An 11,502-nucleotide genomic window follows, 5' to 3' on the forward strand; every position below is an offset into this window, starting at 1 on the left:
CCGCTGCAGGGGCCACCCCGGCAGCCACCGGCACCCCCCGGTCCCCGCGGGGATGTTTCCCACTTGCCAAGGGCTTTGCTTGCCCCCGTGCCCGCAGGAAAGCCCCGGCGGGAGCTCCCCACCCCCTGCAAACCCAACCCCTGCTGCTGAGCGCGGTTACGCGAAGGCAGAGAACTGGTTTTGTTCACCTTTGGAGTTCCAGTCATCGTTCCTGCAGGTAGGTCATTCGGGGACAGGATGTGAGTTTACATTAATTTCATTTAATTTTGTCTCCTATAAAGCACCGAACGGGGAGAGTGCTTAGAAATAAAAGGGGAAGGGGCCTTGAAGTGGGACCCTGAGTCTGACAGTCATTGCAGCATATATAAATGAAACCATGACATTTATTTGAAAGCAAATTTTAAAATATATATAATGGTCAGAAACACAGGAATCTCGTTTTCAAGGACTCTGGCAAAATTTTTAAAGGCAGCTCTGACCTGTGCTGGCCGGGAGCCCCTTTGCCCACCCCGGGGCACAGCCCCTCATGCCTTGCAGGGCAGCAAAGCCCGGTGGTCGTGCCACGCTCGCTCGCCAAAAGCACCTGCTTGGATAATTAATTAATGATGCCGGTGGTTGCCAATTAGCTGATTTGCATCACGTCCACAACCCAGCTCCTCCAGCAGCAGCGCGGGCCGGGGCGGCGGAGGCGTGGGGTAAAAAAAAAAAATAAATAATAAAAATAGTTGTTTCTTTGAGAAAGAGAGACGGGTCTGCTGCGGTCCCTGCGCGGGTGCGGGTCCCTGCGCGGGTGCGGCCGCCGCCTCTCCAGCCCCGCCTGGTGGCCGCGGTGGGGGGAGCGGCCGCCCCCGAGGAGCCTCAGGAAGCCCAAACCCAAGGAATTTCTGGCCCCGCAGGTCAGAAAAAAAATTTCATTTTTTTTAAAAAGCAATTTTTCGGTAAGGAAAAAAAAAAAACAAAACCGAGGTGCGACATGTCGCGACAGAGAAGTCCAGCCTTTAGTAGCCGTCCTGGGGGGTCACTGCGGGGGGCTGCCCTGCCTTTTTTTTTTTGGGGGGGGGGAGGCTAGTGACCCCAGCCGTGTCCCTGTGGGCACTGGGCCAGCCCGGTGGGAGCTGCGGGACTGGGGTGCTGAGCAGCAGGATTGGGGTACTGCTGGCTGCCTGCACCCCCCCAGCGTGGGAGGGGGGAAAAAGGGTGTGAAACCTTCTGGCAGCAAGGAGGGTGAAGGCAGCGGCTGCGGGAGCGGGGTGGGATGGAGGGAAGGACATCCCCCCTCCTGATGGCATCTCCCCACCAAACCTGCCCCCCCAGCCCCGGGGGGACGCAGGGATGTGGCTCAGCCCCAGGGCCTTGCTCCCCCCCATGCCCAGAATTTTTTTAGGAGGGGGTGAAAGAAGCAGAAAAATGCGGTGACCAGCGCTCCGGCGCATCACGGAGCAGGGCTGGGGGCTCCCTGCTTCCCTGAGACGCGTGGGGCCACCCGCTTCTCTGCCTACAGAGGGGACAAGGGGCTGCCCCCGCTGTCCCCGGGGGGGACACAGGGGCCTGTCCCCACCCACCCTGCCCAGCCCAGGAGCTGATCGTTTCCAAGGTCAAGAGCACCGGGTGCTCGCTTGGAGGGTGCCAGGGCGTGCAGAATGTGTGCGAAGAGGGTGACTGCAAGCCGGCAGCAAACTAGCCCTCGTGAACCGAGTTTTAGAATTTCTGGCGTGGCAGAACTCAGTAAACTGGGACAGGAGGAGCCCTAGGCCCCCGTTCTTTTCCTGCAGCAAGCCCTCCTCCGTGCCCGCTGCCGTGCTGGCGGTGCTGATGGCAACAGCTCGGCCCAGGTGGGTGTTTTGGGAGTGGTGGGGGCCCCCCAGGCTGGGGCAGCTCATCTTTGGTCCCATCACCTCAATCCAGGAGCTGGGGCTGTACGAAAAACATTGAATAGTCCCAAAACGGTGACCCAGCTCCAGGGAAGAGTGAAGGCAGCCATCCCTGAAGTGCTGGAACACGGGCCAGGCAGCTCCTCACAGGGAAAGGACAGGGCAGAGAGCCTTCAGGCCAATCCTTTAGCATAAACTTGTAACAATGGTAAATTTTTTTTAAAAAAGAAAACACTTTTTTTCTTTTTTAATATGCTTAATTTTCTAATGAATGGCTTAAGGGGTTTTTTTTAGAAAATACGCATTTAAAGCAATCAGCTATTGCTGCTGCAGGTCCCTGGTGCTGGAGGATTCCCTCGACCCGAAGCAGTCAGGCAGATCAGCCTGGTTCTGCAGTCCCTGGGAGAGCCAGGGATGCTTAGAGCGGCCAGTCTGGGGCAGTAGCAGCCAGTCGTGCTGGTTTTATTTTCATCTATTAGGGGAGCTGCCAGCACTTTTTAATTAACTTGAGGATTTTTGCCTTTTTTTTACGCTCGGGAGCAGTCTCCGGGCAGGAGACAGTTTTCTCGGACTGATTTGCAGTTACTCATGTAATGATTTACCCTCCTTGCACGCACCCCGGTAAAGCGATTTCTAGTGTTGGTGTTACTGTTTGCACTGTGTGGCTCCTTCCTCCTTTGCAGCTGGGCTGGGAGCTGGGAAAATACTGCATTTTCACATTTTTTTCATTTATTTTTGGGCCGGGGCCTTTCCAGCCGTGCTGGGTCTGGAGCAGTGGAAGAGCTGGACCGATGTGTCTGCAGCTGAGGCACGCTGGGGCTGCGGGAAGGTGACTTCAGGGTGGCAGCTTGCGATATGGGTGTCTATTTTCCCATTTTGGGGGAAATTTTTGGGGCCCGTTTAGCCCTTTCTGTCTCCCACCTGGGTCCCAGGACACGGGGGGAGCTGTTGATGCGGGGTGGCTGCGGGACCCTGGGGGTGAAGAGGATGCCCTTGGGGGCTGCTCAGGAGATGGGGAGGGCGCTTGGGTCTAAACTGCTTGAAGAGGGTGAGCTGTGAACCAAAGACCTGAATAAAAAGGGATTTTCTTCGGGAAGGGGTTGCATGACTGCGAGGAGCCCCGGTGGGAGGGATCCCTGCCTTTGGGAGGGGAGAAGGGCTGGGCGGGCAGCGGCTGCTGGTGCGGAGCGGGTGCTGTTCCCTACATAGCCCCCGCGTTGCAGGCAATATGTTGATAACACTTTGTTCTTCGGCGCTTGCATCAGAAGCACCCAGAGCGATGCACAGTCGGTGTGTGCAGCACGCCCACGGCGAACGCAAATCCCCTTTTTTTTCCCCCCTCTGTTTTCACAGGTGAGGGCTGGCAGCGAGAGGCTGCCCAGGCTACCAGGCTATGGGGACACGCCGAGTCCCTGCTGCGTGGGGAGGGCTGGTGGCTCGAGCAAGCGGGGTGGCTCCACGGCCCTTCGTCACCAGCGTTTGGGCCCTTGCTGCAGGCTGCATGAACTGCCACTATTTTTGGTGTCTTTTTATTATGCCTTTTCCACCAGGAAGGTAGGGTCTTGCTCTGATTCTTCCCACAGTCCCCCAAAGTCTATTCTCAGTGCTGTTTGTGGTTACACAGGCTGTGTTGGGGTGGGGTGTCCCCACTGGCCTGGGGATCCACACCCCGTTGTCAGAGCAGGCAGCCCCACGCTGCCGCTCGCTCTTGCCACGAGCAGAACCTCCTCCATGAACAGGATGTCCACCACAAAAAGGACCTCCACCGCCCTCCCGGGGACCGTGCTTCCCACAGCGCCTTATCGAGCTGGCAGCCTGGCAGCTCTCTGCTCGTTTGTCTCGTTATCTAAAGCAGCAGCCGCAGGGACCCCGCAGGACATGAACGCTGGGACGGCCCATGATGCGGACAACGAAGCCCGCCGGGTTAAACCCGCTGCGTGAGGAGGTGTTGGAGGTCTTGCTACCAGGTCAAGCATCTTACACTTGCTTAATGTGCTGGGACGTGCCCATGCGTCTCTGGGGGATGAGAAGATTCCTGTCACGGGAGCCAGGCAGGGTGGGTGGCCGGGCAGAGGTGCTTGGAATCTCTCAGAAACACATCCTGAGTGACTGCACATCCTCCTTGGGCATTTTTGAGGCCGATCTCTTGATCGTGTGTGATGGAGAACCAAAGCCTCGGCCCTGAGGATGCACAGCCAGCCTGCCCGGGGTGTGCTGCAGCCACGGGGATCTGGGGTCCCAGCACTGGTTGGGTCATGAGACCCTTTGCAGAGCAGGGGACTGGGATGAACTGGAGCAGTGGAGAAACCTCCTAAGCTGCCATCTGGAGCTGAACATGCAACAACAGCCCCAGGGCTTGTTTAGGCTGCAGAGACCTGTGCAGGTCAGGCGCAGCTCACTAGCAGGGAGCTGGGGTAGTTCCTCTGCCTGTAATCACCCTAATGAGTATTTGTCTTGCCCGACTGCAGCAGAGGCAATTCTGTGACCTGCTTTTGGTGTGTTTGATCTTGCTTTTCTTGTATTTCCTTGCCCGGGTGAGGCTGCAGCCGCAGCCGGTACGGTCAAGCGCACGTGGTCCGAAAGCGCCCAGGACCTGCACGTTGACTGGAGCCGATGACCTCTGGGGCTCGCTGCCAGCACCCAGACTTGGTGCGCGTGCCCTGCTCACCTTCTGGGAATACATACCTCATTAATGACTGGCAGCATCAGCATTAATGGCTCAGGCTAATTGCCCAAGCCTGACATCACACCGGTGGAGGAGGTGATGCCTTCCACGCGCTCATAACATGCGAGGTCCACTGCACAGGACCTGCTGCTCCTGCGCGTCCCCACCTGCCCCAAAATCCCCAGAAATCCTGCCGTTTGCCCCAAGCGCCCAGGAGGCTTTGGAGATTCCCCTCGCTGGTTCCTGGCCTCCCTGATGGTTTCATCCCTGGTGAGAGGAGACAGCAGCTGTCAGAGGTGGCCTTGGGGGGGAATCGTGGCCGCCGTAACCCCCGCATGGGTGCCCTGCCCCGCAGCGCTCCCCTGCCGCAGCACCACAGCGTCGGGTTTAACGCTGATGCGCCGAGTGATGCTGCAGCCCAGCCCTCCGCCGGCCACACGGCGAGGGGAATGGCTCTGCTCCTCCCTGCCCGCCACAGGGGCTTCTAGTTCCTTACCGGGGTATTTCTGCCTCTTGGAGAAGAGCTAAAATCGGTGCTGATGAACACCCCAGGCATTCCTGGTGCCTGTTCTGCATGAGGACTGTGGGCCTCTGAACCACCAGCCCGGTGGTGAACGCAGGGTCTCTTCCCAGCCATCTCCGGGTGAAAGCGCTGAATTACTCTCCCCTTTACCCTTCTCCAGGTGGGAGGGCAGGGCAACCTCAAAACCTCGCTCTGCCCATGAAAGAAAAAAAGGGAAATGCCCAGAAACACAAAAAGCACGAGGAGAAGGATTTGAGGTGCAGAGCGGTGCAGCCTGCAGCCAGCTCCTGGCCAGCACAGGGGCTCTTGCCAAAGTTTTTCCCTTGGCCTCATGGCAGCATGCGGAGAGCTTGTTTAAATCAAACACAGCAGAGCAAATAAGAGCTTCAGCTGACTGCGGTGCGCTGGGGAGCCAGTGACAGAGTCCCCCCGCGTGCCGCGCACCCCGCGAGGACCTCTCCTCCCTCCCCAGGGGTCCTGCAGGGCTCTGCTTCTCCTGGAACCCAAGCGGGCAGGGAGAAGAGAAGCAGGCAGGGAGAAGCAGGCAGGGTGAGGGGAAGCGGAGGCCCTGCCCCATGTGCAAACAGCCACGGGCGCATGCTGCCTGCGCAGGGTGCTCCCGGGCTGGGCTGCTGGCAGGAAAGGCTTGGCTCAGGTACCGAGCCCGGGTCGGTTTTATTTTAAATGCATCTGCAGGCACAAGTAAGAAAAACCAAGCATGAGGGCTGGGGTGTGTTTGGGACAGGTCCCTCGTGCGGGCGGTGGAGGCACCGTTCAGCCAGAAAACGGGCACGAAGGGCGGCGGGACAAAGGTCCTGGGTCAGTTTGCACTGGTCTCGGTTAGAAATTGCTGCTGGAGGGAGGGAGAGCTGCAGGACAGATGTGTGGGAGAGCAGGGTTTAGGGTAGCGAGTCTTTTCTAACCCATTCAGCTGGTGACTTTTTGGGGGCTGGGGTTTGCAGCACTCTCAAATTAACTAGGAAGAGCCAGTTCTGATATTGTGATAGATAAAGATGTAGCAAAACGCGATTTTTTTTTTTTTTTTTTAAATAATTACCTGACACAGTTGAACTTTCCCTTTTCTGGATTGCTGCATTTCTGTGTCAGCCCCGCTGCGGTGTCCCGAGGCTGGGGGGTCCGCTGGCACAGTGGGGAGCTCGGCCCAGCTGCCAAGCTGCCGGTCTCGCTCCTGCTCCTTGCTCTCCTGCAGCTGCCAGGTGGGAAACTGTGTCTTCCTTACCTCAGCTCTGTCTTGGCCATGCCCCAAAATAAACCTGCCCTCGTTCCCTGCCCTGCACTGTGCTCCGTAATACAAAAGGGCTCTTTTTATTTGTGCGACAGCTGAAATCTGGGCTCTACAGAGCGGCTGCAGCCTGGCCCCGCGCGGAGCAGGGGGAGCGGGCAGGCTGAGGATGCTGAGGGCGAGGGCTTCCTCTCCGCAGCCCCAGCGCGGGGCAGATGGCTGCGGGGTGACTCAGAGTGGTCTCCTGCTCCGCAGCTCGCCCCGCCGTGTCGCTGCGAAGCTGCCGGCTCAGCAGCCCGGCCCAGCTCTCCCATGGCCACCCTCCACACCCTCCAGCCCGTCCGACTCGGAGCCGGGTGTGCAAACAGGCCAGGCTGGTTTGGGGCACGGAGCCGGGCTTGGTGCTGGCGGGGTTTGGAGGCAGCTCTGCTGAACGCAGCTTCATCCCCACGGCCGCTTCCCCAGCGGGACTTGGAGCGGCCAAAGCTCTCCCAGGCAGCCTCGGTGGCAGCAGTGGCGTGGGGCACGTTGTACCCCAGGGGTTTTCAGTGCTGGCCCAGATTGTCTCTGTCCGTCTGTTCTGGGTATGGCGCGGCGAGTCAGCTTGCGGCAAACACACGTCCCGTTTGCACAGCGTGGCTCTGGACTCGGGCTTTGGCCAAACCTGTAACTTCGGGATGCCTGAACCTGAAGGCCCAAGCCCAGCCCCAGCTGCCCACGCTTACAGGCAGGGATGCAGGCAGGGCAGGATGCAGCCCCGGGCTTTGCTCGCTGGCGTGGAAAGCCACATTGATGGTTTTTCTTTGAAACACTGTGGGTTTTTGTTTTCTAGGGAATGTTCACAGGAGCGGTGCAGAGCTAGAGCAGCCAGCACGGGTCCAGCCCAGCCCCTGCGAGGGGGGACAGGGCCAGGTTGTCTCCGGTATCGGGGCTCCCGTGCGCCTGCGATGTGGGTGGGTGTTCCTGCCACCCCTGCCGTCCCCAAATTCCTCTCGGGGGGGTGTAACCCCACGGGCAGCTGAACCCAAACACCGAAGGCCGTGGCTGTGGGTCAGTGTCAGCAGTGAGGAGGCCGAGCTGCAGCGCTGAAGGCAGAAGCGATGGTGCGGAGGAAACGTTGCTCCTGACACCGGACCTGCTGCTGAAAGCACAGGAACATGCAACCATGGGTGCCCTGCACCCTGCTCCAATCATGCTCTAGCGTATCCCCCTTCCTGCCAGCCATGGGGCTGTGGTGTGAACCCAGCCAGCCTAAAAAATACAACAACACGGTGGGGAAAAAAAAACCAGCAGCTTTGCTTTTCAGGGCCCTGATCCAGCTGCCGGTGGCAGCACGTGGGAGGCAGCAGCAGGCAGAAAGGGGCCGTGTCAGCTGCAGCCGCGGTGGGAACCTGCCCCTGGAAGCAGGAGGCAGTTCTAGCGAGCAGGGAGGAGCAGTTTTCTGCCCAGACAGTTACCGGCTGGCCCAGCGGGTTTCACTTTGGCATCTCCCAGTCTTCCCAGCGCTGCTGCATGCAGCCGCTGGCCATTTCGCTAAGGCACCTTCGTTTTTCCCCCCCCCCCCCTCTAATTTCTCCCGGTAATAACCATGAGACGAGCCGCCGTGGGTGCTGGCGGGGGCTGCTGCAAGCGCGGGGATGCCCGGGCGGGAGGGCTGGGTGCCCGTTGGGGCTGGGTGCCTGTCGGGAGCTGAGCAGGACGACGGCTGCATGCTCAGGCCCAGCTTTTCGGTGCAGCTTTGCTAACTGTGTTATTTAACCCGTGGCAGCGGCAGGTGCTGGGGTGCAGAGGCTCCCCTCGGTTCCACAGCACCCCAACCCCAGCGTCCCTGCACTCTGCTGAGCCTTTTAGGAAGAGGAAATGTTATTTTCTCCTCTTTTCTGTCTTTTCAGATTAGGAAGGTAGCAAAGCCCCCTTCTCCTCCAGGGTAGATCCTAAGGGAGCTGCTTGATCCCGGCAGTGGGGTGGCTCCTGTGTACCCCAGCCCCTCCTGGCACCCCAATTCCACAGCTCCAGGGCCTCAGGAGCCCCGCGGAAGGGCTGGGTAGAGGAGAGCTCATGGAAATAAGCCCCACAGAGGCGATAAAAGCGGTGTTTGGTGTACCTGACCTTCTGTTTGTAAAGTTCCAGTGCTGGTTTTCTAGGCTAAAAATACCTTTTACCTTGACTGCTGTGAAGGAAGAACACTTGCTTGGCAGGTTGTTTAGGATTCAGAGGAAGAAAGGACAGGCAGGGCTCAATTAGTCTGGCTTAATTTACAAGCGAAGTTCTGTCTCTGCATGATTTGCTTCAGTTGTCTGTTGCACACTTTAATGCACAGAGCAGTACTGGGCTTTTTTATTTTTCAATGCACGTACTTAATGTAGAAGCACTGTTGTTACTCACATGTTTACAGCCCTCCTCATAATGAAACTGCTGGTTTTTCTGCTGCGAAAAAAAATTAAAATCTAGCGCTGTGCTGAAATGAGAAGTATATGTGGGAGGATAAAGATGTGTGGTGCAGATCATGTATCTTTTCGGGAGCTCTGGCTTCTGCTGGTCATTCCTGCTGTCCTTCTGCCCAGCGCTGCTTAATTCTGGTTCTTCTCATAAGGGATCCACACGCCCCGACCGCGCTGATGCGAGCAGTGCAGTAACAAGTGTTCTCACTGCCTGCTGTGTTCGCTGCGATGAGCAAGCACTGGCAAGCGTTAGGGACCGCTTAGCTAATGCTGTGTACTTTATTATTATATTAGTAATGCAGTAATAATTACTAATGCAAAAATTATATTAATGATGCAACGTAATTGCAAAAACTACAGTTTTAGGTAGTCTGCTTGCTATCTTCTGCTGTCTGCTACTTCAGACTCCCCGGCACTGATACACGCCTTGCTTATAAAAAGTGCCAGGAACAGGCCATCTGCTGCACGTCACTCGGAGCCATCTCTGCTGAAGCCGTACGATGGCTGAAGAGCACCTCAGGCTGAATGTTCTGCATCTTCCTGCAGCAAATCGAAAAGCCAGTGAAAACGATTGCCAGAACAAACCACACAAGAAGTTGCTAAGTTTCTCTGTGGCATACAATGATTATGTGATAGGTGAAGTTTTTCTTACCGGTCAGAAGTCACAGCCATACTTGCCTTTATTCAGAAGCAAGCATGTTTTCTGTACAAGAAATCACCGCATTTTGTACAGCCTAGGAAAAGATCCATCACAAAAAAACCCAAGCAACCCCCTCCCTGTCCATATATTGTATGTTCTGACAGCAAAGTAACATATGCCCGTGGAGAAAAACAGCAAAACAGATTTATAAAGGTTCTTAAGTGAAAAATTAGGGAAAAAAAAAACCAGTCTTGGCAATGGAGCAAGGACCCAGACAAATTCTTCTCCCCCTGCCCAGAACTTGCTGCATTTCCTACTCTTGCTTAATAAGCAGGCAGCCGACAGCTGTTGGCAAAGCTTGAAAATAGCATAAGAGTGTAGCATGTCAGAAAGCACTCCGTGCCTCTTTTGGTCAGCAGGGCAGGAGTGGCTCCTTAGGTAGGTTATCTATAGGCCGGCTGCGGCCAAGGAGCGTTGTGTGTCCCAGCCATAAATAGCACCAGCAATCCACTTCTTTGCGTGGTGGAAATGGGGGGTTTTCTCCGGTGCGAAACGATAACATGAGTCTCTGCTGCACAGAACTGCATCCGCCTGCCCAGTCTTTGATGCCAGCTCCTGGGAGTCTTCTGTGCGTGTCTGAATGACCCCCATGCTGTCTGCTAGCGTCTAATGACTGCATCAGCAAGCGGCGTTAATGAGATGACTGTCCTGAGACTCATGTGTGGGGTTTCAGTGATTTGGAAGCCATAATACAGAAGTTACATCCTTGATTAGAAGCAGAAGTGCCAAGTTAATAGTCCTTGGCTATTTAATTCCCAGGCAATGGTTGTCTGCGGTTCAGATCTTCAGGATCGATTGCAGTTCAGCATCGCTGAGCGTGCATGAATGTTTTTCTGGCAGGGAATTTTGCTGACATTTGGAGAGTAGCAAAGCCCCAGACCTTGCCATCTGTCCTTCCCTCGGCCGGCCACAGTGCGCTCTCTGTCCTTATCCAGCCTGGGCCGGGACGTGAGGAGGTGTGATGCCCTGCGCTGCGTGGACCTGCTAATGCTCCTCCGGAAGCTACAGGACGAATGTGGAGGAGCACTGCTCCAGGAGGAAAGCAAGGTACTGGTGAGAGCGATGCTCCTCCACCCTGCAAGGTAGTGATGAACCCGGTGGGACCTGCCTGCAGCTCCCCAGGTGAAGGACGCCCAGCTTTTCGGCCCTGCTGAATTGAAATGGTGTCTTACAGCCAGAAGCGCCTGAAAACTGTGAATGATATTCAGCGGGCAAGACTGTCTTTTGGACTTTTGACCCCGTGTGGCTAATTGTCAGGCCTCTTTATTGCAAACACCAACGTGCAGGCAGGCGGCGTGTGCCACAGCGCGCGACGGTCCTGAGAAGGGCCAGAGCTCCCTGCCACGCACCCTGCAACTCCCCTTTCTTGCTGTGCAGGATGAAGAAGTCTGGTTGTTGGTGAGTGTATTCCCCTGATGATCAGTTTCCCAGTTTATATCAGAACACTTCAAATCTGGTTTGTGTGTGTTTAATTCAAGGTGCGACCTAAAACTCATTATGCCATACCTGCGGTTGGAAAATTTTGGAATATGGAATATATGTCACCTCCGGTATAGCACGGGGAAGTTGAATGTGCACAATCCTTGAAAAGCAGCAAAAGAGAGATGCTGTGACTTCCCTTTGAGTGAAAAAATCCCAAGCCCCAAAGACGGGCAACTGAGAAGCCCGTTTCTGTGAGCAAGTGCCCTCTGATAAACAAGAAGCTGTCCACGCCATCTGGCAAGCAGCGTGGCAGGGCTCCAAGTGAGAAACATTTGTATTTTGTTCATAAAATGTATGTGATGCAATGTAACCTCGGTGCGTGTGACAGGACAGGAGGCCAAAACGGGTTCAAGGCTTTTCCTGAAAACATCTGCCATGTCAATACAAAGAGTTTTAATTATGTGTTGCTTGGTGATATTTGATTCACCCCAAAAACAAAATGCTTGTTTGAAGAAAATATTTTGATTTCTGAGGATATCATTGATAGCGATTAGAGAACAGCAGAACAGGAGTGGCTGTGGTACTGCAGGGAAAGCTGGTGGAGAACAATAAATGCAACCAAAATAATTTTCAGCTA

This window comes from Athene noctua, chromosome 5, assembly GCF_965140245.1.
Source record: "Athene noctua chromosome 5, bAthNoc1.hap1.1, whole genome shotgun sequence".
NCBI lineage: Eukaryota > Metazoa > Chordata > Aves > Strigiformes > Strigidae > Athene > Athene noctua.